At 26.8% G+C, this 26725-nt stretch overlaps 1 protein-coding gene across 4 annotated transcripts in view; it reads right to left on the bottom strand.

Moving 5' to 3' along the window:
- The window catches only part of RhoGAP19D (Rho GTPase activating protein at 19D), a 302970-nt gene that overhangs the window by 177585 nt on the left and 98660 nt on the right, over positions 1–26725 (bottom strand). Inside the window, exon 2 of one of the 4 annotated variants that reach the window (XM_075300613.1) lies at positions 9210–9232. The exons of the other annotated variants lie outside the window; for them this stretch is intronic. The gene's annotated coding sequence lies outside the window, so the exon portion shown is untranslated. The remainder of the gene's footprint in view (positions 1–9209; positions 9233–26725) is intronic. 4 annotated transcript variants of the gene reach the window in all.

Raw genomic sequence — 26725 nt, 5'->3', positions numbered from 1 at the left:
ATATATATATTCCTCATATAAATCGATTTCCAATCACATAAAAATTGGTCCATATCAAGTTCATAATTGTATATAGCCCCCATATAAGCGACCCCCATATTTCAATTCTGGCTCTCTACGTACCGTGCAAAAAGTCCATATCGATTCGTAATTATTTGTAGACTTAACTATACATAACTTTTTTGTCTAATATATACCACGTATGGACTAACTCACAATTTAGAAAACGATGTTAAGAAGGTTTAAGATACCACAACCCAAGTAATTCGATTGTGAATGACAGTCTTTCGTAGAAGTATCTGTGCAATCCATGGTGGAGGGTACATAAGATTCGGCCTGGCCGAACTTATGGTCCTATATGCTTGTTTTAATTGACTTAGCCGTCCGAGTTTGGATAAAATGTTAATCGTATCAATTAATTTTTTAATTTAAATGTTCAATCATTGACCTAATTGACTAAACGTTTCTAATTTGATTAAATAGTTAATTGTATAAAATAATTTTGTAATTGCAAAAACTTTTCAGATTCAATTAACTTTTTAATTGGAAATATCTTGTGATATTTTTTTTCTGTGTGGGTCTTAAAGGGTGATACGGTCAAAATTTGGTCAATATAAACTTGACGTATTTCTTTCAATTTTGCATTTAAAAAACATGAACACCCTTCATTTTGAAGGTGTGTGTGTGTGTAGAATGTTGCTCCTATTTTGATTTTGGAATTCACTCTTCAGTTGTCAAAATGCCGTCCAAGCAAGAAGAGCAGCGTATCAAAGTTTTGCTCGCGCATCGCGAAAATCCGAGCTACTCGCACGCAAAGCTGGCAAAATCGCTAAAAGTTGCAAAATCAACGGTTACAAATGTAATTAAAGTGTTTGGGGAACGTTTGTCGACAGCCAGGAAGTCTGGATCGGGGGAAATCGAAAACCGGAAGCCGCTGAGATGACAAAGAGAGTTGCCGGTAGTTTCAAGCGAAACCCTAACCTCTCTCTCCGAGATGCCGCAAATAAGCTGGGTGTATCGTCTACAACCGTGCATCGAGCCAAAAAACGAGCCGGACTATCGGCAAGAAGGTAGTGACTCCAAATCGCGATGATAAACAAAATACGACGGCCAAAGCGCGATTCCGGAGGCTGTACACGATGATGCTGACGAAGTTTGACTGCGTGGTAATGGACGACGAAACCTACGTCAAAGCCGACTACAAGCAGCTTCCGGGACAGGAGTTTTATACGGCAAAAGGAAGGGGAAAGGTAGCAGATATTTTCAAGCACATAAAACTGTCAAAGTTCGCAAAGAAATATCTGGTTTGGCAAGCCATCTGTACCTGTGGCTTGAAAAGCAGCATTTTCATAGCTTCCGGGACTGTCAACCAAGAAATTTACGTGAAAGAGTGTTTGAATAAACGTCTGCTGCCTTTCCTGAAGAAACACGGTTGTTCCGTACTGTTTTGGCCGGATTTGGCATCTTGCCATTAAGGTAAAAAGGCCATGGAGTGGTACGCCGCCAACAACGTGCAGGTGGTTCCCAAGGACAAGATCCCTCCCTACACGCCAGAGCTCCGCCTGGGCTATTGTCAAGCGGAACCTAAAAAAGACCAAAAAAAACTGCTCAGGACGAGCAGCAGTTCAAGGCAAACTGGCTTTCTGAGGTGAAGAAGGTTCACAAGGTGGTTGTTCAAAATCTGATGGCATGTGTCAAGCGTGAGGCCCGGCAATTCGGATTTGAAAAAGCGAAAGCCTAACTGAATATTTTCCCTGAATTTTATACTAATTGAACTTGAAAAAGAAATTTAATTTGATTTTTGAAATAAACGATTTCACCGATTTACACGCGTTTTCCCTTGACCAAATTTTGACCGTATCACTCTTTATGTTAAGCAAACCGCTCATTTGTATTTTAAGTACAATAAATCTTTGTACGCACACAACAACATTTTTTTTCAGTGCTTTAAATATAATTATTGTCCTTAAATGAAAATCAATACGCAGTCATTTTTTCCTGTGTACTATCAAAGTCTAAATAAATCCTTTCCTTGCATGTGTTTTAACAATTTTTAAATCCATTGAAGCCATTTGGCAATTAATCTTCAATCGGTCTATCAACTTTTCTCGTTAGCCTAAATATGAATCACCACGATGCATATGCCCATTCGTCTGACAATCATAGTACAATTTTCCTTTCACTTTCTATGTGGGGAGAGTCAGAGTAAGTTTCGCTTTTGGCATATATCTTTAAGTAAACAGACGTTATAGAATATCATTATTTGAATATGTTAATTAATTTTTATTTATTTTTTTTTGTTTTTATTTTTATAAAAATAATGATTGAATAGACATAGACAGTGGGGATTGGCAGACAATGTCTATACCGCCTATGGGGGTATGAATAGAGATAAGCTTGAAACAATAATGGCCCATCACAAAAACAATTGTCACCTAAAGAGATCTTTGTTTTCTGTTTTTCATCGAAATCATTCATCAGCTTTCATCGTCGATTGATTACAAAGAAAGGTTAAATAATAAACAAATCAAAGTTTAGCGATTAATTAAAATATTTTAATTAATCAGTAAATTAAAATAGAAAAAGAAAAACGCACAGACATAACATCCAATATGTAAATATTCCAAGCATATCCGCTCTAAAGTCAATATCTTTAGCTTCAAATATCTCAACATTCCTTGCATTGAAAGAGGCAACAAGTGTCGTTGATATTAATCACCTATATCGCGTCACAATGTAAACCAGATTTTTGTTTTTCAGAATTATTACAAAATAATTACGGCCACATGTAAGGGTAGTGAACCAATAATTTTCGTTTTGTTTTTCTTTCTTTCTTTCTTGTAACTGTTTAGTTTAGTTGGTCTACAAAAAAGATGTATGTTCTGATATTTAACACCCGATAATAATAAAAAACAATATAAATACATGCTATTAACGATCAAGTGTTATAACACAAAAAACACAAATTGTTATCAGATAATGCCATTTACTTAAAAACAAAAGCCAATGAAATTTACATAAAGCTGGTGTTTTCTTTTCACACCAAGGTTAGTTGGTTTTTTATTTTGCTTTGTTTTGTTTTTAGTGTCAATAATTTACTTATTTTGTTAACATGCCAAGATCACCTATGAGGCAGACACCTTAACGCCTACTATCTTCTTGTTCGTATGTAAGTCAAGAGTGTGAGAAAAATATTTTCAGAAAAAAAATGTAATAATTAAATCAATTCAAAGAAGCAATTGTAAAATTCTCAATTTTATTTCTATTAAACATTTATTTCATATTTTTTTAATTTAATTTCTATAGAAATAAAATTTTGACAAAATTTTCTATAGAAATAAAATTTTGAAAAAATTTTCTATAGAAATAAAATTTTGACAAAATTTTCTATAGAAATAAAGTTTTGAAAAAATTTTCTATAGAAATAAAATTTTGAAAAAATTTTCTATAGAAATAAAATTTTGACAAAATTTTCTATAGAAATAAAATTTTAACAAAATTTTCTATAAAAATAAAATTTTGACAAAATTTTCTATAAAAATAAAATTTTGCCAAATTTTCTATAGAAATAAAATTTTGACAAAATTTTCTATAGAAATAAAATTTTGACAAAATTTCCTATAGAAATAAAATTTTGAAAAAAATTTCTATAGAAATAAAATTTTGAAAAAATTTTCTATAGAAATAAAATTTGGCAAAATTTTCTATAGAAATAAAATTTTGGCAAAAAATCTCTATAGAAATAACATTTCGACAAAAAAAATTATATAAAAATAAAATTTTGAGAAAATTTTCTATAGAAATAAAATTTTGAAAAAATATTCTGTCGAAATAAAATTTTGTCGAAATTTTCTATAGAAATAAAATTTATAGTTTATATAGAAATAAAATTTTGACAAACTTTTATACAGAAATAAATTTGTCTATAGAAATAAAATTTTGACAAAATTTTCTATAGACAAAAAAAAATTAAAAAAATTTCTATAGAAATAAAATTTTGGCAAAATTTACTATAGAAATAAAATTTTGACAAACTCTTCTATAGAAATAAAATTTCGACAACATTTTCTATAGAAATAAAATTTTGACAAAATTTTCTATAGAAATAAAATTTTGACAAATTTTTCCATAGAAATAAAATTTTGACAAAATTTTCTTTAGAAATAAAATTTTGACAAAATTTTCAATAGAAATAAAATTTTGACAAAATTTTCAATAGAAATAAAATTTTGACAAAATTTTCGATAGAAATAAAATTGTGACAATATTTTCTATAGAAATAAAATTTTGACAACATTTTCTATAGAAATAAAATGTTGACAAAATTTTCTATGAAAATAAACTTTTGACAAAATTTTCTATAGAAATAAAATTTTGGCAAAATTTTCTATAGAAATGAAATTTTGACAAAATGTTTTATGGAAATAAAATTTTGACAAAATTTTCTATAGAAATAAAATTTTGACAAAATTTTCTATAGAAATAAAATTTTGACAAAATTTTCTACACCGAAAAAAAGTGAACTGTTTTATAGGAAGAATGAACTACCTCGAGCGAAAGTTGAACTAAATTTTACTCCACATTGTTAAAACTAGGAAAATTTAATGCCCTGTTGTACTTTTTATCTGCAGTTCACGAAATTACATCCTCTCATAGAAAAAAACTGAAAGTAAAGAAGAAAATCATTGGCGCCAAATCATGACCATTTTAACCATACTGTAGTTCATTCTTACTATTTTTGGGAATCGTACGAAAATCTTCCTTTGCTTTAGTTCATATTGAACTTAGATTAGGTTAGGTTAGGTGGCAGCCCGATGTATCAGGCTCACTTAGACTATTCAGTCCATTGTGATACCACATTGGTGAACTTCTCTCTTATCACTGAGTGCTGCCCATTCCATGCTGCCCGATTCCTGCATCGTTGTTGGATACCATATACTAACATCACGTACCAAATTTCAACCGAATGGGATCAATTTTGCTCTTCCAAGGTGCTCCGGAGGTCAAATCTGGGGATCAGTTTATATGGGGCCTATATATAATTATGGACCGATATCGACCAATTTTTGCATGGGTGTTTGAAGCCATATACTAACACCACGTACCAAATTTCAACCGAATCGGTTGAATTTTGCATTCCAAGGGGCTCCGGAGGTCAAATCTGGGGATCGGTTTATATGGGGCCTATATATAATTATGGACCGATATCGACCACTTTTTGCATGGGTGATTGAGGCCATATATTAACACCACGTACCAAATTTCAACTGAATCAGATGAATTTTGGTCTTCCAAGAGGCTCCGGAGGTCAAATCTGGTGATCGGTTTATATGGTGTTTATATTGACCGATGTGGACCAATTGTTGCATAGTTCTTACAGACCATATACTTACACCATGTACCAAATTTCAGCCCGATCGGATGAAATTTGCTTCTCTTAGAGGCTCCGCAAGCCAAATCGGGGGATCGGTTTATATGGGGGCTATATATAATTATGGACCGATGTGGACCAATTTTTGCATGGTTGTTAGAGACCATATACTAACATCATGTACCAAATTTCAGCCGGATAGGATGAAATTTGTTTCTCTTAGAGGCTCTGCAAGCCAAATCGGGGGATCGGTTTATCTGGGGGCTATATATAATTATGGACCGATATGGACCAATTTTGCATGGTCATTAGAGACCATATACTAACATCATGTACCAAATTTCAGCCGGATAGGATGAAATTTGTTTCTCTTAGAGGCTCCGCAAGCCAAATTTTGGCGTCCGTTTATATGGGGGCTATACGTAAAAGTGGACCGATATGGCCCATTTGCAATACCATCCGACCTACATCAATAACAACTACATGTGTCAAGCTTGTTTCGTTCGGAAGTTAGCGGGATTTCAACAGACGGACGGACGGACATGCTCAGATCGACTCAGAATTTCACCACGACCCAGAATATATATACTTTATGGGGTCTTAGAGCAATATTTCGATGTGTTACAAACGGTATGACAAAGTTAATATCCCATCCTATGGTGGAGGGTATAAAAATAAAATTTTGCCATAAAAGATAAAATTTAAAAAAAAAATTCTACAAAAGAAAATTTTGATAAAATTCTATATTGAAATAAAATGTCGAGATTTTCTATAAAAATAAAATTTGGTCGAAATTTCCTATAGAAATAAAATTTCGTCGAAATTTCCTATAGAAATAAAATTTCGTCGAAATTTTCTATAAAAATAAATTTTTTTTTTTAAAAACGAAATCTTATTTCTGTAGAAATAAATATTTCTGTAGAAATAAGATTTCGTCGAAATTTTCAGTAGAAATTAAAATTTCATTTTTTATAAAAATAATATATTCACATAATGTTCTATAAAAATAAAATTTTGACAAAATATTCTATAAAAAATAACATTTTCCCATAAAAGATAAAATTTCAAAAAAATTTTTCTATAAAAGAAAATTTTGATAAAATTCTATATTGAAATAAAATGTCGAGATTTTCTATAAAAATAAAATTTGGTCGAAATTTCCTATAGAAATAAAATTTCGTCGAAATTTTCTAAAAAAAATAAAATTTCATCGAAATTTTATTTCTTTAGAAGACATTGTCAAAATTTTAGTTCTATAGAAAATTCTATTCGCCAATAAAAATAATTCTATTCGTCTATAAAAATAAAATTTCATCGACATTTTCTATAAAAATAAAATTTCGTCGAAGTTTTATTTCTATAGAAGACATTCTCAAAATTTTATTTCTATAGAAAATTCTATTCACCAATAAAAATAATTCTATTCGTCTATAAAAAAAAATCATCGACATTTTCTATAAAAATAAAATTTCGTCGGAATTTCCTATAGAAATAAAATTTCATCGACATTTTCTATAAAAATAAAATTTCGTCGACTTTTCTATAAAATAAAATTTCGTCGAAATTTTCAGTAGAACTTAAAATTTTATTTTTTATAAAAATAATATATTTACATAATGTTCTATAAAAATAAAATTTTGACAAAATGTTCTATAAAAAATAACATTTTGTAATAAAAGATAAAATTTAAAAAAAAAAAATCTATAAGAGAAAAATTTGATAAAATTCTATATTGAAATACAATGTCGAGATTTTCTATAAAAATAAAATTTGGTCGAAATTTTCTATAAAAATAAAATTTCGTCGAAATTTTCTATAAAAATAAAATTTCGTCGAAATTTTCTATAAAAATAAAGTTTCTATAAAAGAAAATTTTGATAAAATTCTTTATTGAAATAAAATGTCGAGATTTTCTATAAAAATAAAATTTAGTCGAAATTTCCTATAGAAATAAAATTTCGTCGAAGTTTCCTATAGAAATAAAATTTCGTCGAAATTTTATTTCTATAGAAGATATTGTTAAAATTTTATTTCTGTAGAAAATTCTATTCGCCAATAAAAATAATTCTATTCGTCTATAAAAATAAAATTTCGTCGGAATTTCCTATAGAAATAAAATTTCGTCGATATTTTCTATAAAAATAAAATTTGTCGAAATTTTCTGTAGAAACAAGATTTTGACAAAAATTTTCCTTAAAAATAATATTTTGACATAATTTTCTATAAAAATAAAATGTTGACAAAATTTTTCTTTTTTTTTTATAGAAATTATTAACCTAATAAAAGGGTTTTATTTTGTTTTTTTTTTTTTTTTTTTTGTTTTGTTAATTATATATTTCCCCTTATGGATAGGAGAGTATCACATCTCTACTATGAAATTAAACTGGTGCAATTAATCATAAGTTTTTATTTTGTTGTAGTAGGTCTTTGCAGTGAATAGAATTCTTTGTGTATTCCATTCCATTCAATTCATTCAAACGGATGATGATGATGATGGGTGTGAAATGTGTTCACGCGACTTAATTCCAATGGAATGTGAAACTAGAAATGAATTCAGATAGCTGCCAGCGCAAACGCTATGGAAAAAAGCATCTGCCCAAGTGTGCAATAAATAAAAATGTTGAAGCTCATAAACAAAGCACCAGAGATGATGGCAATAGAAATGCATTGAGAGAAAAACGAAGTAATAGAGCTATTGCAGTAAATTAAGTTAACGATTTCACTTTCTTTTGCGAAAAGGTGAACGATTGAGAGAGCAAAAATGTATGTCAAATCAATCTATGATCTGTGATTCCCAAAAAGACAGGATATATCCAATTAGTTTGACACCTGGAAGCACTTGTGTTTTTAGGGGACTAGCAGTAGTAGCGGCAGATATGAACTCCGGTCTATATCTTAATGTCTAAACATTCCATCAAATTATTTTGTTTTTTTAGCTAAAATGATGGGGTAGTATGGAGTTCCTTGGCCAGTTAGTTTTATTGGTAGAATCCTCATTCCTCTCCCCGCCAATGCTCTCCTCTTGACAATTATAGAAAAGTCTTTATCAAATGATTGGAGATCTGGAAAAATGCCATTTTGCACAACAACAAGAAAAAGCACAGGAAATTGCAGGGGGTCTTACGAACAAAAATCAATGCAAAATGAAAAACCATATCATGGCATAGCGTTAAGATCGTTGTAATGACGGTGGAGCAACAAATGAATCGTATAATTTACAGCAGCAGTCACTATTTCTTCTGATTGACATGATCGATAATAAAAACTAAAAAAACAATAGCAACAAATGTTGTATATAAAATTTATATTTTGCTAATATGCTCCACAGGTAATTGAGATCGATAATAAAAACGAAAAACGTTTAGCAAATGTTTTTGTCGAATACAAAAAAAAAACTGAGACAACTTTAAGCAATTACACTTGTTGCGCCCGACAAATGAAGGTAATAGAGGAAATTTTGATTCTATTGCAAGATTTAATGTAGTCATGTAGTTGATTAGATAGACAGCGAATGCTTTAACTGGAACTGGATTTCAATCATTCTGTTCAAATTTTGAAATTGCTAACAGAGACACGAAACGAGATTTTTGAATTGAAATCAACTAGCATTTATCCATTGCGCCAAAAATAATTCAGGGTTTACATACATACATAAAATTTAACAATTTTTGTTTTAAATAAATTATGAATTGATTTTATAAAAATAAAAAAATATTTGATTACTGAAATATGCGTTATATTCAATCACGAAGTTAATTGATCCAATTAATTTTTATAAACCTTCAGTGTCGACCATTATAAACAAACATTATGTTGAACATTTTCAAAGTTTACTTACGAAAAATGGAATATTCCACATACCTGAAAAAATTATTAAAAAAAAAAACTATATTAGCTTACTTAGAAATTTTCTTAAATAAATTAAACTAATTTTTAAATTAAAATAAATATATGACAAATAGATTATAATTATTAATATTGTCCAGAAATCTTTTTGGATTTTAATTTTCAAATAAAATGAAACCACCATCACCAAACATCAGGATAGCCCATTTAAATATAAATATATTGGCCTAGAATATAAAATACAATAAAACAAAAGTAGTAATCCATTCTTCCTTGACCTTGTTCTTTACAAATGAATATCATCAACAAAGAGCAAATAAATCTGTGAGCCCTCATTTACACCCTTTCAACAAACAAACTAAATCTAAGGCAAATATAGGCAAAAAGAATAGAATTATATAATCGCCCTTTTCATTGTTAGCATGTCATTTGCACCAAAAACAAAAAGCATGAATATCCTTGACATAAAATTGCTGCTACATTTTTTTCTAATGACAATAGTATTTCACTTAATTTTGCAATGTGATTTGACATTTTTTTATAAGAAATAAAATTTTGACAAAATTTTCTATAGCAAATGAAATTCCGAGGAAATTTTTTATATTTGCCGAAATTTTTATGGCAAATAAAATTTTGACAAAATTTTTTATAGAAATAAGCTTTCTAAGAAATTTTCCATTGACCCAATATTTTAAAGAATTTTCCATAGGAGTAAAATTCTACGAAATTTTCTGTAGAAATAAAATTTCTAAGACAATTTTCTTATTTCTTGGAAATTTTCTATAGAGATATATTTCCAAGAAATTTTCTATGGAAATAAACTGTCTAGAAAAAATTTCTAGGACATTTTCTATAGAAATAAAATTTCTAGGAAATTTTCAATAGCAATAAAATGTCTAGAACAAATTTCTAAGAAATTTTCTATAGAAATAAAATTTCTAGGACATTTTTCTATAGCAATTTTATTTCTTTGAAATTTTCCATAGAACTAATATTTCAAGTAATTTTTTGTAGAAATAAAATATCGAGGAAATTTTCTATAGAAATTATAAAAATTAAATTTCCACAATTTGTTTTATTTAAATAAAATTTCTAAAAAATTTTCTTTAAATAAAAGTTTTATGAAATTTTTGATAGCAATACAATTTCTACAAAAATATTCTATCGAAATAAAATTACTAGGATTTTTTTTTTATATAAATAAAATGTTGATGAAATTTTCTATAGAAATAAAATTTCTTGGAAATGCATCTTCTTTCTTAGAAATTTTCTATAGAAATAAACTTTCTTAGAAATTTTCCATTGGCCCAATATTTTAAAGAATTTTCCATAGAAGTAAAATTCTACGAAATTTTCTATAGAAATAAAATTTCTAAGACATTTTTATTATTTCTTGGAAATTTTCTATAGAAATATATTTTCAAGAATTTTTCTATGCAAATAAAATGTATAGAAAAAATTTCTAGGATATTTTCTATAGAAATAAAATTTCTAGGAAATTTTCTATAGAAATAAAATTTCTAGGAAATTTTCAATAGCAATAAAATGTCTAGAACAAATTTCTACGAAATTTTCTATAGAAATAAAATTTCTAGGAAATTTTCTATAGCAATTTTATTTCTATGAAATTTTCCATAGAACTAATATTTCAAGTAATTTTTTGTAGAAATAAAATATCTAGGAAATTTTCTATAGAAATTATAAAAATAAAATTTCCACAATTTGTTTTATTTAAAAAAAAATTCTAAAAATTTTCTTTAAATAAAAGTTTTATGAAATTTTTGATAGCAATAGATAGAAATTTTCCATTGGCCTAATATTTTAAAGAATTTTCCATAGAAGTAAAATTCTACGAAATTTTCTATAGAAATAAAATTTCTAAGACATTTTTCTTATTTCTTGGAAATTTTTTATAGAAATATATTTTCAAGGAATTTTCTATGGAAATAAAATGTTTAGAACAAATTTCTAGGATATTTTCTATAGAAATAAAATTTCTAGGAAATTTTCTATAGCAATAAAATGTCTAGAAAAATTTCTAGGAAATTTTCTATAGCAATTTTATTTCTATGAAATTTTCCATAAAATTAATATTTCAAGTAATTTTTTGTAGAAATAAAATATCTAGGAAATTTTCGATAGAGATTATAAAAATAAAATTTCCACGATTTTTTTTATTTAAATAAAATTTCTAAAAAATTTCTTTAAATAAAAAGTTTTATGAAATTTTTGATAAAAATACAATTTCTACAAAAATATTCTATCGAAATAAAATTACTACGAAATTTTTTATATAAATAAAATGTTGACGAAATTTTCTATAAAAATAAAATTTCTTGGAAATTTATCTTCTTTCTTAGAAATTTTCTATAGACATAATCTTTCTAAGAAATTTTCCATTGACCCAATATTTTAAAGAATTTTCCATAGAAGTAAAATTCAACGAAATTTTCTATAGAAATAAAATTTCTAAAACATTTTTCTTATTTCTTGGAAATTTTCTTTAGAAATATATTTTCATGGAATTTTCTATGGAAATAAAATGTCTAGAAAAAATTTCTAGGATATTTTCTATAGAAATAAAATTTCTTCTAGGAAATTTTCTATAGCAATCAAATGTCTAGAAAAATTTCTAGGAAATTTTCTATAGAAATAAAATTTGTATAAAAATTTCCATAGAACTAATATTTCAAGTAATTTTTTGTAGAAATAAAATTTGTAGGAAAATTTCTATAGAAATTAAAGGGTGGTTAAATTGTAAGGGCCGATGTTGAATGTGAACCACAGCTAAACGCCAAGTTGTTTTCCGAATTTTATTTGACATTTCTCTATTTCAGACTTATTCAATTTGAACCATGGAGAGATTTTTGATAAAAAATATAATTTCTACAAAAATATTCTATCGAAATAAAATTACTACGAAATTTTTTATATAAATAAAATGTTGATGAAATTTTCTATAGAAATAAAATTTCTTGGAAATGAAATATATTTTCAAGGAATTTTCTATGGAAATAAAATGTCTAGAAAAAATTTCTAGGATATTTTCTATAGAAATAAAATTTCAAGGAAATTTTCTATAGCAATAAAATGTCGAGAAAAATTTATAGGAAATTTTCTACAGAAATAAAATTTCTATGAAAATTTTCATAGAACTAACATTTCAAGTAATTTTTTGTAGAAATAAAATTTGTAGGAAATTTTCTATAGAAATTATAGAAATAAAATTACCCCGATTTTTTTTTATTTAAATAAAATTTCTAGAATTTTTTTTTAAAATATCATTTTTATAAAATTTTTGATAGAAATACAATTTCTATATTCTATGGAAATAAAATTACTAGCAAATTTTTTATAGAAATAAAATGTTGACGAAATTCTTTGCAGAAATAAAATTTCGACGAAATTTTCTATAGAAATAAAATTTCTAAGAAATTTTCTATAGAAATAAAATTTCTAAGAAATTTTCTATAGAAATAAAATTTCTAGAAAATTTTCTATAGAAATAAAATTTCTAAGAAATTTTCTATAGAAATAAAATTTCTAGAAAATTTTCTATAGCAATAAAATGTCGAGAAAAAGTAAAATTTCTAGGAAATTTTCCATATAACTAATATTTCAAGTAATTTTCTATAGAAATAAAAAAATAAATAAACTTTTGACATAATTTTCTATAGAATTAAAATTTCGACGAAACTTTTTATTTGAATAAAATTTCTAGAAAGTTTTTTTAATAAAATTTTTAGGAAATTATTGGCAGAAATACAACTTCTACGAAAATATTCTATCGAAATAAAATTACTAGGAAATTTTTTATAGAAATAAAATGTTGACGAAATTTTCTACAGAAATAATATTTCGACGAAATTTTCTATAGAATTAAAATTTCTATTAAATTTTCTATAGAATTACATTTTCTATCAAATTTTCTATAGAAATAAAATTTCTAGGAAATTTTCTATAGAAATAAAATTTCTAGGAAATTTTTTATAAAAGTAAAATTTCTAGGAAATTTTCCATAGAACTAACATTTCCAGTAATTTTCTAGGACATTTTTATAGAAATAAAATGTTGACAGAATTTTGTATTGAAATGAAATTTCTACGAATTTTTTTATTTAAATAAAATTTCTGAAACATATTTTAAAATAAAAATTTTAGGAAATTTTTAATAGAAATACAATTTCTACGAAAATATTTTATAGAAATAAAATTCCGAAGAAATTTTCAATAGAAATAAAATTTTGACAAAATTTTCTATAGAAATAAACTTTCGACATTTTCTATAGAAATAAAATAAAAGAAATAAATTAAATAAAATTTCCTGGATTTTTTTTATAATAAAGATTTTAGGAAATTTTGGATAGAAATAAAATTTCTACCAAAATATTCTATAAAAGTAAAAATACAAGAAATTTTTAATATAAATAAAATGTTGACATAATTTTTTATAAAAAAAATTTTGTCATAATTTGCTATAAAATAATAGAAAATTAAAATTTCTAGGAAATTTTCTAATTTTCTTGAAAATTTTCTATGGAAATAAAATGTCTAGAAAAATGTCTAATGGCGATTTCGATTGGGAAAAAGGGTGCAACATTCTCAAAATTGATTGCAAAATATAAAGGACACTGTCATAGATTTTGGATCCGGTATACCTCACAATATTATTGATTAACCATAACTTTGGAATGACACTATCATTTGGGCGAATATACAATGAGGAAAAAAGTAGTGTAACACCAAGGCAACATAGTTTTTGCGAATCTAAAACGCCCTAAGAAATTTTTTTATAGAAATAAAGTTTCTAGGAAATTTTCTATAGAAATAAAATTTTCGGGAAATTTCCTATAGAATTAAACTTTCTAGGAAATTTTTTATAAAAATAAAATTTCTAACAAATTTTCTGTAGAAATAAACTTTCTTGGAAATTTGATAGGAAATTTTCTACAGCAAAAAAACAATGTAGGGAATTTCTATACAATTTTTCTTATTTCTTGGAAATTTTCAATAGAAATAAAATTTCAGGGAAATTTTCAATAGAAATAAAATTTCTGGGAAACTTTCAATAGAAATAAAATTTCTGGGAAATTTTTAAAGAAATAATATAAATAACATAATTTTTTATAGAAATTTTTCTTCTTTCTTGAAAATTAACTATGGAAATAAAATTTCAGAAATTTTCTATAGAAATAAAATGTCCGGGAATTTTTTTATTTTTTATAGAAATAAAATTTGGAAGGAATTTTCGATAGAAAAATAATTTCGAGGCAATTTTCTATAGAAAAAAATTGAGGTAATTTTCTGTAGAAAAAATCTAGAAAATTTTCCATAGCAAATAAAATTTCGACGAATTTTTCGATAGAAAAATAATTTCGAGGCAATTTTCTATAGAAAAAAATCGAAGAAATTTTCTATAGAAAAAATTTGAGAAAATGTTCCATAGCAAATAAAATTTTAACGAAGTTGTAGAAATAAAATTTCTATGAAATTTTCTATAGAAATAAAATTTCAAAGAAATTTTCTATAGAATAAACATTTCGACGAAATTTTCTATAATTATTAATCAAATTCGGATTCATTTTCTCTTAAATCATATACATACATTGCAACAAAAGTGAATTTCGTTTGTCTAAAATTAAAATTAATAAGGTATTAAATTCAAATTCGGATTTATTTTCTCTTAAAGCATATACATACATTGCAAAAAAAGGGAATTTCGTTTGTCTAAAATTTCGTTTCGCAGGAAAGAATATTTTCTACAATTATACTCAATTACTACAAACAATTTCGTTTTGTATTTATTATAAATTAATTCTTTACCATTGAGGAAATTCTATAAGGGATGATTCAGAGTAATTATTCATGTAAATATTTTAAAATATAAACACTGAACGTCAATATCTATTTTTGGACAGGTGTTAGATTTTTATCCTATGCTCTGTAGACTATGGTGATTCTCAACACAATATATGTGGGAGCAACAACCATTGATTTATCTTACATTGACATCAAGAAATGTGCCATCTAGCAGAGAGATAGAGAGAGAGAGAGGAAGAAAGAGAGAGAGTTCGCCAAGATAGACAGAATAGAGATAATGAAAAAGCCACCGTATCCACCTTATATTCATTTAATTTAACTCATCCTCCATCTATCTATTCAATTATTTATCAAAGGCAATAAAAACAAATATCTCAACAAAATAATAGAAGACAATAAAATGTTTGTTAGATAATAAGCAACAACAATGTTCAAAATGACGTTATAAACCAAAATAAACAAACAAACACTATAACAAATCACAATTCGTCTCACAAATCAACGAATGTCGAACGACTCACATCAGTTATCTATCGATGTGCTATAAAATCACCATTGTATAAGAGATTGGGGCTTGAGAGTGTTTGAAGAGTGAGAAGATACGAGAGGAAAATCAGAACTTTCCTTCATCAATAAAATATCGTGAACGATGACGAAAACCTCGATACCAAACAATAAATTAATGAAATATATTCGCTTGACTTTTGCTGCTAAAGAATGAACTTAATTTTCTAAAACAACTTTCTTCATTATTTCTGCAAAAGTCATTATGGTTCGTGCCATAGCCCCTCGGCAACAATGAGAGTGAATTGAAAAAAAAAACACACAATTCCATCACATATGTTCTCTCTTCATTTCGGCCCTCTGGTGTAAAAATATACAAAGCAATTTTAATTTCTCAGCCTTACCAGATTGTTGAGAATGACCATGGTAGAGGTACTTTTCAAAATATTGGTAAAAATATTTATACTGTATGTTATTTATGTTACTTTTTATTAAGGTACGCTATCATATTTAACAAACAACAAATTAATTGTAGCATCAGTTTAAATATGTTATTTTTATTTTTAATGAAATTAAACTAAAGCCAAATAATTTTTTCCTGGATCTATAGCATGCTTTTGTAAGGTTGTAAACAATAAAATAAACTACCACTGGAATAAATGTGCCTGCTGTCAGAGATGATAGCAACCTGAAGTTGGTCGCAATACATATCAGCCATCAGGTAGAGTGGCGAAAATTACACTATTTTGAACGCTTTGGTCTATATTGTGATTGTTTGGTTTAAGTTACAAAATACAAATTAAAGACTATGAGTATTTTTTAAAGTAATTTATTTGCTTATATCTGGCAACGTATTTTCAAAAAAATCATTCAGTTTCTATCGTCTTTGAGTTCGTTCATTCATTCATTTATTTAGTCATGGTATTCTCAATGTAAAGAGCATACCCAAAAGGAGGACAATACGAAGCACACGATAAGTCAATTCACACCATAGTGGCACCAAATCAATTCTCATTTCTTTATAGCTCCCACTCTGTTGCCTTCTTCCATCGTTCTATCGTAATGGTTAAGGCTATAAACAATCCTTCAAATATGATTGACACACATACTTTGACACATTACAATCACAATCTCAACAAATGTTAAAAGAGAATACATTTTATCAATTTATTAAGACAGGTGTGCCTCAAAGGATGGACAAAATATAGGTAAATTAAAAGGCGATTAGGAAACGATTTCAAACCAAAGCAAACGACTTAGAGAGTGCTGCCTTCTGGAGCTTGAGATGAAATTGGAGAAACAGAAGTTGAAAATCAACTTTTCGCATAATCGATTTTTTTTGTCGAATGGTCGACTTTTGTAGTATTTAAAAATTGAGGCAAATAGGCTAACAGACTTTTTATTGTGATCAAAATCGACTAAATGAAATCTTAGGAAAATACTCAAAACGTCGAATTTGAATGGAATGGAAATGTGATGCAGCTCTCTTATTCTTCGAAAGTAGACTTCACTTTTCAATGATCGTAAATAGAAAAATAATCCTAAATTTAAAATTTTTAAAACGTGAAAAATTGACTTCTGCAAAAAGTCGCAAAGTCGTGAATTTTATAGAAATTTAAATTTTTGGTCGTCGACCACACAATTTTGAGGAGTATGTGGCCGAAATAAATTTTTCATATAAAAATTCTATTTTTATGAGGATTTTCACCAAAATTTTGATTTTTTGGGATTGGTCATGAATTAACCTCCTTTTGGTTCTTTGGTTCTACGGCGCATAGTTAAGGAGATATCGGCAAAATGGGGTTTTCATATAAAAATTCCAAGTTTTTGAGGACTTTCATAAAAATGTTGATGTTTTAGCGGGCGGTCACGTATTAACTTCCATTGGGCTCTAGGACGCATATTTTGGGAGATATGACAAAGAAAAAAGTTTTCCATATACATTTTGTATTTTTATCGGGATTATTATTTTTGGGGGTTATTACGAATTAACCTCCAAGAACGGTATTAGACAAAAAAAACCTTGGCTATAGGTAATCGATATTCATGAATTTTGGCAAGTCATTATTTCAAAGTATACTTCAATGCTGCGGGTAATTTATAAACTGTTACCCATACAATTCTCTCATTTTGTGCTAGAAACAATATTGAGATCTTTGATTTTCTGTAAATTATTATTAGAATCTTAAACTTAAGAAAGCATACCCCGTTCCAAAGATTTTCTCTATAATTTAATGTCTTTGGTATTAACTCTGAGCTAAGGAATCGAGGCTTTACTCTAGGCATACATACCAGGTATACCGGTATGAAGTGAGCGTCAAGATACAAATGTCTCGATAGGGAACATTTGTTATGGACGAGCTTTTTTTGTTTGTTTTCTATGACATCTGTGGGGAGCAACCGTGGTGCAATGGTTAGCATGCCCGCCTTGCATACACAAGGTCGTGGGTTCGATTCCTGCTACGACCGAACACCAAAAAGTTTTTCAGCGGTGGATTATCCCACCTCAGTAATGCTGGTGACATTTCTGAGGGTTTCAAAGCTTCTCCAAGTGCTCTTTCACTGCAATGTGGAACGCCGTTCGGACTCGGCTATAAAAAGGAGGTCCCTTTAACATGGAATCGAGCTTAACATGGAATCGGGCAGCACTCAGTGATAAGAAAGAAGTTCATTACTGTGGTATCACAATGGACTGAATAGTCTAAGTGAGCCCGATACATCGGGCTACCATCTAACCTAACCTGGACGACCACCAAAAAAGTTTGAAGTCGCCGAATTGCAAACGATATTGGATGGAGAGCAAAAGCAAATGACAGAAATGTTAAATGTTGCACAACAAACAATTTCTGACCATTTAAAAGTTATAGGAAAGATCCAAAAAGTGTGGAAAATGGGTGCAACATGAAAAAAAAAACGCTCATTTCATATCGTTATACCTCGTAGAAGAAAGAATTTATTTTTAAAATTAGGTTTGTAAATTTTTTCAATTTAATTGTATTGTTCCAAAAGATGTCGCAAATGCCATCACAGTTAAGATTAGTTCGGTTTAGATTAGTTCGAGTTGGGGTTCCTTTGCCACTTGCGGCTGAAATGATGCGAGGAACCAACTTGGTTGACGCGTGCTGAGTCCTGTTGGGATGCCTATGGTCTGCGGCCGAAATATTTACACGCAGAAAAGAATTCCTCTTCCTCCCAAACGAAATTTTAGACAAACAAAGAGTATCAGTATCACCACAACGAGCAATGGTACAAGAAAAAAAATTCCATCACGAATAACTTTATTTCTGAATGCAATAGATCAAGATGCTTTTGTAATGTTGTAAACAATAAAATAAACAGTCACTGGAAAAAATCTGTCAGCTGTCATATGAGTGGTTTAGAAATTACAACAGCCTGAAGATGCTTGCTATACATATCAGCTACCCTATATTAAAGCCAAGTTGATATCAGTTCAAAAAGAGTTTTCTTTTGGGATGAATTGATTAATTCTAAGGATAAAATGTCTTCTCTGAAAAGTTTATCGATGTTTGATCAAGTAACGCAACGTTTAATCAGAGAAATGTGACTTCAATGACACGCAGAATTCATTTTCGTAGTTTAAAGACATAAAATATTTAAACTGTAAGGTGAATAATCTCTTTAATTTTTAAAAAGGGGTTCAATCGCCTTAATTTTGTAATTTTATAAAGTTTAAAATTGTTTATTTCTGAGACTCAGTAAGACAGAACGTCAGTACAAGTCTTCAGAATACAGGCCACAATAGACACCAGGTCTTCTTATGGCTTTGCAAATATAATGTTATATTTTTTTCGAAATGAAACAAACGTTGTCTTTCCGCTTTTCTCCTTGTTTACAAGTACAGGAATGAATTTTACAATTTGGTTTTGCATCAAGCTAAGCTCTGAGTGTCTAACATTACAGGTGTTTTGAGTCAAATATATCACAAGAGATGCATAAGTTACTAACAAAATATCAGAATCCAAAAACAAACAATGTTATGATGAGTAGCATTGTCAAGCTACCAAAAAAATAAAAGCGTACAGTTATTTTTTGTGAGAATAACATGCCATATGTGAGATAACTATCGTAATATTAAGATAGATCAATTTGAGAATAGAATTGAGATGCAAAAATTATCATTGTATATGTGAGATACGTATAGTAATATTCAAAGAGAAAAATTTTAACATGAGATGTAACATAAATACATAATAACATTTTATGAGAAGTTTAACATAACATAAAATTTAATAATGATGTTAATGATTTTGGCTTAAATCAGCACTGCTACAAAACTTATTTGGAACCTTTAAATTCTAATCCCAACAACCGAACCATATAATTATATTGACTAAATCGTGTCCATCGATTGCTACCTGTAGATTCAATTTCAAATGTTTACAATTCATTAGAGAATGTACATGAAATCGAAGAAAATTAGATCCAAACGAAAAGAAGATTGAAAATGACTTAGATATAGAAAAAAAAACAACGAAACATCAACAACAAGAACAACATAACAATAGCATGTATATTTGTGCAAATGAATGTGCTTGAAGTTTAAACAAATAATAAAAACAAATAGCAACAATAGAACAACAACAACGACAAAGAGTACATCAACCATAATACCGACATCAACAATGGGAGCAATCACCCATCTATCCATCTATTGGACATATCAAGGAAATTGTTAATGAAAATAGAAATCTTCTCTAGGCCACGTTTTTCTTTAAATTTTCAAAATACACGCCCAGCCCAGTAAACCAACCATATGGTCGTTGAAGACAATCAGTCGATCAGGCGGATAATATTTATGGTGTGAAAGTACTCAAGGAGGAAATAATACAAGAATTTAACATAGGAGATTTGCGGAGAACAGATTGACAGGCCAACAAATGTATGGAGCTATGGACAGACAGACAGGCAGACGGAGATGGTAACGTTTCAGAAAAAAAAATAAAATTCTGTTTTATTTTTTTTGTTCTCTAATCATCTAAGCCTCACCACCACCTCCTTATATGCCAAGCCAAGAGAAAGTTGTAGAAATACTATTCGACATTCGCTTTTAATTGTTTCTTGTCATTTCTTACATGATATAGTAGAGCGCATGCGCAGCAACTCTTATTGCTTGGAACATTTTTCTGCGATATGAATATGACATTAACGACAGACAGACAAAAGCGGCTGCATCAACATCACCATTAAAGCCCGGCATTCGTATACAGATGTTCCTTATTTTGTTTAAGTGTTGTCGGTTTAATTGTTTGCGAATATAAATCCGAAAATAAATGACAGTGAAATTTATTCGGCTTTTATAGATCGATTGTGGAAAAAAGAAATGCTGCTGCACAGCAAGTCAATGAATGACATTGACATTATATTCCACTCATTTTAGGGGTATTCAAAAAATATCAATAAACCATTTATAAATTGCTTTTTTGAAGCTGTCAATCATTGGTTAACGGCTTCCCCGGATTAGTTATCAGTTGATAGTTAGCTTCTTTTTCACACCTCATTTCAAATATTTAATGAATTTATTTAAAAACAAATATTAATGACCAAACCATATCTACAGTTTGACTGAAATGTATTGTCATTATTTCTAAATTTCTCCAGTAACAGCTTATTAAAAAAAAACAGCTCAGATTACAAAAGCATTATATAGAAATAAAATTTTTACAATAGAAATAAAATTTTTTCTATAGAAATAAAATGTTTTCTATAGAAATAAAATTTTGACAAAATTTTCTATAGAAATAAAATTTTGACAAAATTTTCTACAGAAATAAAATTTTGACAAAATTTTCTATAGAAATAAAATTTTGACAAAATTTTCTATAGAAATAAAATTTTGGACAAAATTTTCTATAGAAATAAAATTTTGACAAAATTTTCTATAGAAATAAAATTTTGACAAAATTTTCTATAGAAATAAAATTTTGACAAAATTTTATTTAGAAATAAAATTTAGACAAAATTTTCTATAGAACTAAAATTTTGACAAAATTTTCTATAAATATAAAATTTTGACAACATTTTTTATAGAAATAAAATGTTGACAAAATTTACTGTAAAAATAAAAATTTTACAAAATTTTCTATAGAAATAAAATTTTGTCAAAATTTTCTATAGAAATAAAATTGTGACAAAATTTTCTATAGAAATAAAATTTTGAAAAAATTTTCTATAGAAATAAAATTTTGACAAAATTTTCTATAGAAATAAAAATTTAAGAAAATTTGCTATAAAAATAAAATTTTGACAAAATTTTCTATAGAAATAAAATTTCGACAAAATTTTCTATAGAAATAAAATTTTGAAAAAATTTTCTTTAGAATTAAAAATTTAAAAAAAAATTTATATAGAAATAAAATTTTGAAAAAAATTTCTATAGAAATAAAATTTTGAAAAAAATCTATAGAAATAGAATTTTGACAAAATTTTCTATAGAAATAAAAATTTGACAAAATTTTTTATAGAAATAAAATTTTGACAAAATTTTTATAGAAATAAAATTTTGAGAAATTTGTCTACAGAAATAAAATGTTGGACAAAATTTTCTATAGAAATAAAATGTTGACAAAATTTTCTAAAGAAATAAAAATTTAAGAAATTTTTCTATAGAAATAAAATTTTGACAAAATTTTCTATAGAAATAAAATTTTGAAAAAAAACTTCTATAGAAATAAAATTTTGAAAAAAAAAATACTATAAAAATAAAAATTTGACAACAATTTCTGTAGAAATAAAATTTTGACAAAATTTTCTATAGAAATAAAATTCTGGACAAAATTTTCTATAGAAATAAAATTTTGACAAAATTTTCTATAGAAATAAAATTTTGACAAAATTTTCTATAGAAATAAAATTTTGACAAAATTTTCTATAGAAATAAAATTTTGACAAAATTTTCTATAGAAATAAAATTTTGACAAAATTTTCTATAGAAATAAAATTTTGACAAAATTTTCTATAGAAATAAAATTTTGACAAAATGTTCTATATAAATAACATTTTAACAATATTTTCTATAGAAATAAAATTTTGACAAAATTTTCTATAGAAATAAAATTTTGACAAAATTTTCTATAGAAATAAAATTTTGACAAAATTTTCTATAGAAATAAAATTTTGACAAAATTTTCTATAGAAATAAAATTTTGACAAAATTTTCTATCGAAATAAAGTTTTGACAAAATTTTCTAAAGAAATAAAATTTTGACAAAATTTTCTATAAAAATAAAATTTTGACAAAATTTTCTATAGAAATAAAATTTTGACAAAATTTTCTATCGAAATAAAATTTTGACAAAATTTTCTAAAGAAATAAAATTTTGACAAAATTTTCTATAAAAATAAAATTTTGACAAAATTTTCTATAGAAATAAAATTTTGACAAAATGTTCTATAGAAATAAAATTTTGACAAAATTTTCTATCGAAATAAAATTTTGACAAAATTTTCTATAGAAATAAAATTTTCCATAGAAATAAAATTTCGCAAAATTTTCTATAGAAATAACATTTTGACAAAAAAATTTATAGAAATAAAATTTTGTCAAAATTTTCTATAGAAATAAAATTTTGACAAAATTTTTTATAGAAATAAAATTTTAGACAAAATTTTCTATAGAAATAAAATTTTGACAAAATTTTCTATAGAAATAAAATGTTGACAAAATTTTCTATAGAAATAATGTGTTAACAAAATTTTCTATAGAAATAAAATTTTGACAAAATTTTCTATAGAAATAAAATTTTAACAAAATTTTCTATAGAAATAAAATTTTGACAAAATTTTCTATAGAAATAAAATTTTGACAAAATTTTCTATAGAAATAAAATGTTGAAAAAATTTCTATAGAAATAAAATTTTGAAAAAAATTCTATAGAAATAGAATTTTGACAAAATTTTCTATAGAAATAAAATTTTGACAAAATTTTCTATAGAAATAAAATTTTGACAAAATTTTCTATAGAAATAAAATTTTGACAAAATTGTCTATAGAAATAAAATTTTGACAAAATTTTCTATAGAAATAAAATTTTGACAAACTTTTCTGTAGAATTTTCTATAAAAATACAATTTTGACAAAATTTTCTATAGAAATAAAATTTTGAGAATATTTTCTATAGAAATACAATTTTGAGAATATTTTCTACAGAAATAAAATTTTGAGAATATTTTCTATCGATATAAAATGTTGAAAAAATGTCTATAGAAATAAAATTTTAAAGTTCTAAAATAAAAAAAAATAAAACATATCATTCGAAGAAACCAAAAAGTCGCCAAAAAAAAGTAGTGAACATTTTCTTTTTGGATCCGGAAGTGGTGCCAAATTGACGCAGAAGCGATGAATTTAAGCGATGAAATAAACAGTTTAAATTTTTTTATGACTTTTAATGCATTATAACGCTTGTCTGGAATGTTTGACATCAAGTATTTTCAAAAATTCACAATTTTTCTAGAAAGGGTTTAGGATTTTTTTTTGGCAAAATTTACCAAAATTTACCATTTTATTAACTCTTATTATGTTTTAATAGGCTAATTTGAAACAAAAAAATTTTAAATTTTGCATTAAAAATGTGAAAAAAGCTAGTTATAAAAAAGTTAACTCAAATGAACTTCCTGTGCAGTTAAAATAAAGAACATCTTTGAGAGGACATTTTTGGAAGTGCTTTTAAAGTTGTGCCTTAAGTAGAACTTACAATTTTTTTTGCTGGGAAAAAACATTTAACAAAAAAAAAAACTTCAAAATAAAAATGTTGGTAAAATTTTATTCAAATGTTGGTGGATTATGTTTGGCACTAGTGGAAAAAACGTAGACAAAAAACGGTAACAACGCCAGAAATAATTTAAATTTGATCGAAACCCACGCCGTAAAGAAAAAAATTCTTTATAGAAAAGTTTACCGTCTTTTGGACAAGGAAAAACGCTTTATATCAGAGAAATGCGTCTTCTATGATAGGCAAAAAAAAACTCATTCGTATTTTAAGGACATGAAATCTTTGGCCACACGACAATATTTTTTCAGTGTAGTGTAACATAGGTGTTGTATATACCCTGGATAAAAACACTGAATAAAAGCTATATGCAAACCTACTACGAAATGATAACAATTTTTATCTTCATGATTTAACGATAAAGTTCTCCGTTTTGCGTATTTCTTCAACATCATTAAAAAAATAATAATAATTATAATCTAAATGTCACCTTCATTCTTCTGCATTAAAACAACGAACAAAAGTAAATAAATAAATTTTTTAATGACATACCATGAAAGCCCATATATATTTAATTATTGTTAAACCCCAATACCTTGCCAATTTTTATCATTCCAAGTTCAAACACACAAAATATAAAACACAAAACATAAATATAAATAAAAAGCGAAAATAATATATTGAATTACACACGATAAAAAAAACCTAGTAGATTTAATTGTTGTGGTGAGCTAAGATCACGAGTTTTACGATGATCTTAAGCCCTTCGCATATCGAATGAAAAATCTCAGCAAAAACAAAATTGAAAGTTGTTCCACAAATATTTCTTTTAAAGCGCATCCCGGAATCTCCCATCATTTTTTCCACTTCCGATGCAGTCCGTTTGGATTATTCCACAAACTTTTCTTTTAAAGCGCATCCTGGAATCCCCTATCGATTTTATTCCACTTATGATACATTCCTTTTGGACAAGTCTTAGAAAGAACGTAATTACGCCGTTTTAAGTGAAAATTTAAGTTGTTGACAATTAAATTTCTCCAAAAAGAATAGAAAATCAATAAAAAAGTAAAAAAAAAAAACAAATAATAAAACACAAAAATAAAAAAGTCATTCCCGCTGGGATTTGATTTGATCGGTTTTTTTTTTTTTTTTGGAGAGGGTTTTGCCTATTACGAAATTTGTAATTTTTTGTTTATTTTTAAAATATGTGCCAAAAAATAAAAACTATGTATAACATAAAAAATATTTTTTTAGAAAAATTTTAATAAAAAAAATTGAGTTTGCTAAAGCGTTCTGTTATGGTGCCAACAGACCCAGGTTCAACCACCGGTGGAAGCGAAGAAGATATTCAATTTGTAACAAGTACATACGGCCGTAAGTTCGGTCAAGCCGAATCTTATGTACCCTCCACCATGGATTGTATAGAAACTTGTACTAAAGACTATAAACTAAACAAAAAAAGGCCGATTAAATACTTATATAATTTAGTTTGACAAAATTTTCTATAGAAATAAAATTTTGACAAAACTTTCTATAGAAATAAATATTGACAAAATTTTCTATAGAAATAAAATTTTGGACAAAATTTTCGACAGAAATACAATTTTGACAAAATTTTCCATAGAAATAAAAATGTAAGAAAATTTTCTATAGAAATAAAATTTTGACAAATTTTTTATAGAAATAAAATTTTGACAAATTTTCTATAGAAATAAAATTTTGACAAAAATTTTCTATAGAAATAAAATTTTGACAAAATTTTCTATAGAAATAAAATTTTGACAAAATTTTTTATAGAAATAAAATTTTGATAAAATTTTCTATAGAAATAAAATTTTGACAAAATTTTCTATAGAAATAAAATTTTGACAAAATTTTCTATAAAAATAAAATGTTGGTAGATTATTTTTGGGGATCGGCTATATATAACTATAGACCAATTATATGGGGGATACATATAATTATGGATCGAAATGGACCAATTCCTGCATGGTTGTTAGAGATCATATACTAACACCACGTACCAAATTTCAACCGAATCGGATGAATTTTGCTCATCCATGAGGCTCCGGAGGTTAAATCTAGGGATCGGTTTATATGGGGGCTATATATAATTATGGACCGATGTAGACCAATTTTGCATGGTTGTTAGAGACCATATACCAACACCATCATCCGGATCGGATGAAATTTCTTTCTCTTAGAAGCTCCGCAAACCAAATCTGGGGATCGGTTTATATGGGGGCTATATATAATTATGGACCGATGTGGACCAATTTTTGCATGGTTGTTAGCGACCATATACTAACACCGTGTACCAAATTTCAAACGGATTGGATGAATTTTGCTCCTCCAAGAGGTTCCGCAAGCCAAATCTGAGCGTCGGTTTATATGGGGGGCTATACGTTAAAGTGGTCCGATAAGGCCCATTTGCAATAAAATTTTGACAAAATTTTCTA

Source organism: Haematobia irritans, chromosome 3 (genome assembly GCF_050003625.1).
Source record: "Haematobia irritans isolate KBUSLIRL chromosome 3, ASM5000362v1, whole genome shotgun sequence".
Classification (NCBI taxonomy): domain Eukaryota; kingdom Metazoa; phylum Arthropoda; class Insecta; order Diptera; family Muscidae; genus Haematobia; species Haematobia irritans.
The sequence above is the reverse complement of the archived record's forward strand: the minus strand, read 5'-3'. Positions and strand labels throughout refer to the sequence as shown.